The sequence below is a fragment of the Populus nigra genome, chromosome 4 (assembly GCF_951802175.1).
Source record: "Populus nigra chromosome 4, ddPopNigr1.1, whole genome shotgun sequence".
Taxonomy (NCBI): domain Eukaryota; kingdom Viridiplantae; phylum Streptophyta; class Magnoliopsida; order Malpighiales; family Salicaceae; genus Populus; species Populus nigra.
The window spans coordinates 17,355,200-17,363,278 of NC_084855.1; positions in this window are offsets into that span (position 1 = coordinate 17,355,200).

Below are 8,079 nucleotides of genomic sequence, written 5' to 3' on the forward strand. Positions count from 1 at the left end.
CCCTAACTTGGAAGCTCTGAAGACCAGTTAGGGTTCCTAGTTACAATAAAACCAGGTGGGACTCATTTTCTTTTTTTACCCCTTTACACATCAGCTCGCCCTAATATCCACATACAACAAAATGGCAACTCCGCTTGGGACACATAAGGGCTAAGCTTTGTTTATTATTTTTCAATGATAATGTTGTTGTTTTTATTTGCCAAAATTTGTTAATATTTGATTAAATCATATGTTTACATTTTAGGCATTATTTTCTTGGATTAGATGTGGAGTCACTATCAGAAATTCGCTTAATACCAACGGAATTGCCGACGGAATAATTCCGTCGGCAATTTGAGGTCGCCATTACCGATAACATTTAATCCATCGGTAATGTCATCGGCACATACCAATGGAAAACATCCGTCGGTATTTACCGACAGACTTACAGACGAAATGTTGAGAATTAAAAAAAAAGAAGGTGGTTCGCTAACGTGGAGGTTATTGCGGGTATTTTTTACTGATGGAATCACCGAGGGATTCAAAATATCAGCTCCGTACGGTGACGAGACCGGTTCACTAATGAAAATGCTGACGGAATCATCGAGGGATTCAAAACGGCAGCTCCGTACGGTGACATGTCCTATTTACTGTCAAAATAGCCGACGGAATCACGGATGAAATAGTCTATCGGTGAATCCATCGATAAAAGTTAATATATCTTCTCTCACTCGACCCTATCCTCTCTTATTTCTCCTTTTTCTTCCTCATCTCAACTCTCCCAACTGCAAACAACCAGCCCCCCTTCCAAAAACAATCTCCCTCTTCTCAGAACAAGAAGTCATATATCTTGAAGTCTTCTTGTCACAGCATCCGTGTTCTGATTTACCTATGGATTTTTATCAGTTTTTGTAAGTAATTCTATCTTTTTAAATTTTAACATTTAAATATCATGGTTTTTATTGTTTTTTTTAGTATATGTATTTTGTTAGTAGATGTACATGTTTTATTATTATTTCTCAAACAAACTTGTAGTATATGAATGTATAATTTTATACTTGTTATGGTTTGTTTTAAATTTTGTAAGATTGTATTTGTTTGTAAATTGTTGAAACTTTATTGAAGAATTACATGTGTTGTTTAGAAATAATTAATAGCTTGTATAATGGATCCGTTTTAATTTTTATCATCAATGGTATTGCGAAGTTGTAATTTTCATAAATTGATATATATATGTATTAATTTGTATGGACGTTGATAATTGATAATGAATATTTAATATTTATGAGAAGTTGTAATTGGTTTGTTGGATAATCTCGAGGTAAACCAATTCTTTTGCAAATTTATTTACCTAACATAGTTAATTAATACATGTTGTCATCATAATTTTATAAAGATTCGATAGAAGTCATGAATGATCGTTCATGGATATATCGAGATTCACCCCAAGGATTGCGGAGGATGGATTATTGTAACGGGGTTCGGGGTTTTATTAATTTCGCAACATCTATTCCCATAAATTTTACTAGAGGCAGTATTAGGTGTCCATGCAGGAAGTGTCAAAATAAAAAGTATCTGCATCCAGATGTTGTAACGATGCATCTTTTATACAAAGGGTTTATGGAGAATTACCAGTGTTGGTATGCACACGAAAAAGTATTTGTTAGTAAAAGGAGAATGGAAGAAAGGGTGGTTGGGTCAACTTCTAGTGCTAGCAATGTGCATGAAGCAGCAAATGACAATACTAATCCTTACAGGAATATGGTTATGGATGCAATGAGAATGAATCAAGGTAATGTCAGTCAATGTCCAATTGTAGAAGAAGAACCTAATGCAAATACAGCTAGGTTTTTTTATTTGTTAAAAGATTCTAACGAACCATTATGGGATGGTTGCACGAACCACAGTAAATTATCAGCCGTAACACAGATGTTCACCATCAAATCAGATCACAGGTTGAGTGAGGCCGGGTATGACAAGAATGTTGAATGGGCAAGAAGCATTTTACTTGAAGGGAATAGGCTAAAAGAGAACTTCTATACTGTAAAGTCCATGATGAAACCCCTCGGTTTAAGATACTAGAAAATTGACATGTGCCCTAACTTTTGCATGTTATACTACCTTGAAAATGCTGAGATGACTGAGTGCATGATATGCGGGCATTCTCGTTACAAACCCAGAATTGGTAGGGGAAAGACTCTAGTGACATATAAAAAACTTAGATACTTCCCAATCACATCTAGACTGTAGAGGTTATTCATGTCACCAAGGACTATTGAGCACATGAAATGGCACCAATCATATGATGCGGTTGATGGAGTGATGATGCAGTCTTCTAACGGCGAAACGTGGAAACACTTTAATAGTGTGCATCCTCACTTTTTAGCTGAATCAATGAATGTGCATCTTGGGTTATGTACAGACAGATTTAACTTATTCGGGTTATTTGCTGCTCCTTATTCTTGTTGGTCGGTCATACTGACGGTTTATAACTTGCCATCGGGGATGTGTATGAGGCCGAAGTTCATGTTTTTATCTATGGTCATACCAGGTCCGAGCAATCTAGGGCGAAATATAGATGTTTGTCTTTGTCCGTTGATTGATGAGTTGACGCAGTTGTGGTCCTCTTGAGCTTTGACTTATGACATCTTGAGGAAACAAAATTTTGTTATGAGAGCGGCTTTGATGTGGACTATCAATGATTTCCCAGCTTATGAAATGCTTTCTGGTTGGAGCACGCAAGGAAAACTAGCATGTCCATACTGCATGGAAAACAACAAGGCATTCACGCTAAGAAGCGAAGGTAAAGCTTTTTTTTTTACTGTCACCGTCATTTCTTGCCACATAATCATAGGTACAAAAAGAACATAAAAGATTTCTTTGTTGGCAGAGTTGAAAAGGATGTTGCACCCCCGCATCTTTTTGGTGAAAAATTGCATGATGTTGTAAAATTATACGGTGACATTGTCTTTGGTCTCCAATCAGGTAAGCAGAAGTTCTCTGGTTTTGGTTTGACCCATAATTAGGTAAAGCGAAGTATCTTTTGGGAGCTTTGTTATTGGAAGACCAGTCTTCTCTGTCATAATCTTGATGTAATGCACATAGAAAAGATCGTGTTTGAGAACATTTTCAACACCGTCATGGATGTGAAGAGGAAGACAAATGACAACATCAAGGCTAGATTAGATGTGGCTGGTTTTGGTTTGACCCATAATTGGGTAAAGCGAAGTATCTTTTGGGAGCTTTCTTATTGGAAGACCAATCTTTTCTACCATAACCTTAACGTAATGCACATTGGAAAGAACGTGTTTGAGAACATTTTCAACATTGTCATGGATGTGAAAAGGAAGACAAATGACAACATCAAGGCTAGATTGGATGTGGCATTGTTCTGAAACCGTAAAAATATATAGTTGGTTTGTGATGAGTCACGAGTTGCAAACCCAAGAGCAAGCTTCGTGTTAGAGAAAAACACACAACTACTAGTCTATAAATGGTTTAATAGTCTGCATTTTCTGGATGGACATGCCTCAAACATATCAAGGTTGGTTAATATAGAGGAATGCAGATTGTATGGAATGAAGAGTCATGACTGCCACGTGTTTATACAAACACTCATCCCATTAGCTTTTTGTGATTTGTTGTCAAAGGGGATATGGGATGCACTTACGGAGATCAATAATTTCTTTACAGATTTATGCTCCAGCAAGTTGAATGTTGATCACATTGAGAGGCTTCAAACGAATATCGTCGATACATTATGCAAACTTGAGATGATATTCCCTCCATCATTTTTTAACTCAATGAAGCATCTCCCCATACATCTACCGTTCGAGGCAAAAGTTGGAGGACCGGTCCAGTATAGATGGATGTACCCATTCGAACAATTAGATATTACATTTGCAATGTAATTCATATATAAAAGTATTTTCTTTGTTTTTCTTCATTGAAAATATTTGATTAATTCAATACAGGTACTTGTTCAATCTCAAGAAAAATGTTAAGAACAAGGCGCATGTTGAGGCTTTGATATGTGAGGCCTATATTGTTGAGGAGATTTCAACATTTATCTCGTACTATTTCGAACCTCATCTGAGAATGAGAATCAATCGCGTTCCATGGCATAATGATGGCGGTGAAGTGTCTTCCAGTGGGAACTTGTCAATATTCTCCAATCCTGGATGACCCATACCTAAAAATACCATAAGAGGAAGATATTTGTCAGAAATAGAGTTCAAACAAGCACATAATTATGTTCTATTTAATTGTGATGAGCTGAGACCTTTTATTCAGTAAGTGTATATATGTGTAATACTAATTAAACTTTGTTAATAATGTACTGTTAATTATATATTATAATATAATACACTCATTACCACTTGCAAGGAACATCGACAATATTTGGTGTCCAATAACTCACAGCTGACCGAATCTCAGATCTTTCAATTACAAGATGAACAATTTGCCACATGGTTCAGAACACATGTAAGCACTATCACAAACTCATTCTCACCTGTAAAATTATTGTATGCATGTCATTACGTAGTTCTCGTTTACTGTTCATTGATGTACATTATATACAAGGTTTTTGCAATGGGAAGGGGTGCTGTTAAGTCATTGTCTTCACTAAGTCTGGGCCCTGAAAGAAAAGTTAAGTGCTACAATGGGTATTTTATCAATGGATATGTTTCCATACTGAAGAATACGGGCATGGTAGAAAGACATACAACAACGGTGTTTATGTTAAGAGATCGACTATTAGTGAGTTAGAAGTTGACTACTATGGTAGATTAGAAGAGGTCGTCGAACTCCAATATCATAGCGAGCAGAATAGAGGGTTTTTATTCAAATGATATTGGTATGACACGACTGACAGAGGAATCAGAGTTGATCCACACTATGGTCTGGTCGAAATCAACTCAAAAGCTAGACTCCGCAACGTAAACAATGTCTTTGTTTTCGCAAAGTAATGTCAACAAGTTTATTACACATACACCCCTTCTTTTAGAAAGGATCGATCAAGAGTGTATTGGTTGTCCATTTTAAAAAAGAAATCCAGGGGTCATGTCAAGCTTGTTCAGGATGAGAACGAAGACACAAGTGTGCGAGATAAAGTCTTTCAAGTTAGTGAGTTGGTTGAACCATATCGAGTTGCTCCTTCGGTTGACTTGGAAGAAAATTCAAATTTTCGTGTTTTCGATGATAGTCTTGTTGATGTTGACGCAGAGGAGTTGAATGTTGTTTTGAGCTCTAGCAGACAAGCAAATGTTAATGAAGATGATGACCATATTGAAGATTGCGATGAAGGTAATGACTATTCAATTGATGACGAAGAAGAAGAAAATTCTAACTAACTATCAGAATGAAGCCCTGTATAAAACCCTTTTTTCATATGATATAGATTATGGATGATATATTTTATAACACGAAATATGTATTGTTTAAGCATTGTTGTTATTGTTTTGTGCGATGGACAGTTTATCATTTAAGTGTTTGCAGGAAGGTAAATAGGCAATACAAATATAATCTTTCTTGTATACATACCGACGTCCATACCGACGGAATAAGATTCGTCGGCATTTCACAGAGAGTTCAAAAATAATTACTTGAAATGCCACACTTACCGACGCGTATACCGACAGATAACATTCAGTCGACATTTCAGAGAGAGTTTGAAAATAATGACTTGAAATGCCACAACTACCGACGTTAATATCGACGGAATTTATCCGTCGGCAATACCAACAGAATTTTATCCGTCGGCAATACCGACAGAATTTTATACGTCGGCATTTCACAGAGAGTTCAAAAATAATCACTTGAAATGCCACAATCCCCGACGACTTTGCAGATGGAATAAAGATCGTCGGTAAGTTGTCGACGGACAATATTACTGACAAAATCACCGACGAACTGTGCGAATTCCAAAGGGCGGTGCATTAAATGCATCTCTGACCGCGTGAGTTTTCTAACGGACTGCGAAAAATATAGAAGGTAATTAAAAATATTGGTGTGAAATTCAAAAATTACCAATGAATTTTTGAACGTCACCGATGGAATAAATTAAAATAATATTTTTTTTATATCCATTGGTGAATCCGTCAGTAAAACTGCCCTATAAATCCCAGCGACCGCCCCTATAGTTCATTTTTTTTATCTCTTCCATTCTTCACCTTCAATTTCGATTTTTTTCCTCTGATTTCTTCAAGGCTTTCACCTACAATCTCTAGCAAGTATTCTAGTGAAACTTCATCAGATTAAAAGGTATGTGTTTTCTCTATTTCATTTACTTTAAGGGTTTTTTTTGTTTTAGCTATTTTTATTTTTTTTGTGTTTTTTGTTTTGGTGTATTTTTATAATGTAGATAAAGTCTTGAAATCAACACATTATTAAGGTAAGCATGTTTCATTCCTAAAGTCTATAATTTTTTTTTTTTTTGAATTTTTTGAATATATTTTATTGTTGTATTGGCATAATTATTGAATAATTTGTTGAATTGTAATTGTTAATATTGAATTTACCTTAGAATTAGTAATTGAATATGTTGGAATAATTAATAATTTTACTACATTATTGCATGATTTGTGTTTAATTATTTGCATTAATTTTAATTGTTAGTCTAGAGTTTTTTTTTTGAATTTTTTGAATATTTTTTATTGTTTGTATTTATATAATGATTGAATAATTTGTTGAATTGTAATTGTTAATGTTGAATTTACCTTAGAATAAGTAATTGAATATGTTGGCATAATTAGTAATTTTACTGCATTATTGCATGATTTGTGTTTAATTATTTGCATTAATTTTAATTGTTAGTCTAGAGTTTTTTTTTAATTTATTGAATATTTTTTATTGTTTGTATTTATATAATGATTGAATATGTTGTTAATGTTGAATTTACCTTGTAATTAGTATGAAAGTTATATGTATAAATGTTATGTCATATAGAATATTAGTATAGATAGAGTCAATTGGTTGTGGCTTTTGTCAATATTTATAGCTTTGTGGATTTGGGTAGTATCCAGTATAGGGGAGGTGCTGTTGAATTTTTTTTAACATTCGAATTTAATTATATAATTATTCATATATAATTATGTAGATGCGTAGAACGAAAACCAGAGCTGGTTGCTCATGTATGGTCGCAGCTAGTTTTTCTAGAAGCGCGGGTGACGTATCCTTAGGTGCCTCTCAAGAAGAGGCACCTACGCCACCTACACCGTCAACCAATGCTGCCTCTTCTAGCGCAGGTTCACAATGCAGAAGTGGCGGGCCTTCACAGCGGAATCAGTTCACCCGTAAGTACGAGGCACAGTGGAAGGATGACCTTTCAATGTAAGTTTGTTAAGGTTTTAGTTTTTTCTTTTAAACTATAACATAATTTATGAACAACAAATCATTTTCATGAATTTAATTTATTTTCAGATTCACAAACAATGAGGCCGCCCGAGTAATATCATCGGCGTTTAAATCGTCGATAGAGATTCCATTATTTCAATGGAGTCAAGTATCCAGACATCCTGAATGGATACCTCAAATCGATGCATGGTTTAACAGATTTGAGGTTGGTGTTAATTTCTAATTTCCAGCTTATTTCTAATAATTTATTAATATAATTGTAAATAAATTATTATTTTTATTTATCTAATTATTTATACACAACACAAATTCGCCTGGGACAAGGCACATGACAAAGTTGTGAGGAGGGTGTGGGAAAATCACGCAGCAACTAGGTAACATCGAAAACAATACAAGATTTTTTTAGAAAAAAAATTTATGTTTCAACTTCTAATTTCTCGCTATGGAAGTAGGTTGCGTGAGTTTTGGTATGAATTACAAAAAAAGGCAAAAAAACCCCGCGAGAGATAGGGGTTTCCAAGGCTGGAACGACGTGGCGGTTTGGAGAGATTTCAAATCGATATACATCCAGAAAGATATATGGCCGCATTATCTTGAGAACGTGACGTCTGAGTGGTTCACGCGATACTCATAGTCCGGTGCTGGCAACCGGAATTAGCCAATTTATGGCTCGGTGACAACGCACACCGGCGACTCCGTTCTGTTTGTTGCACATGCGAAACAGATGGTAAGATTAATTTAAAT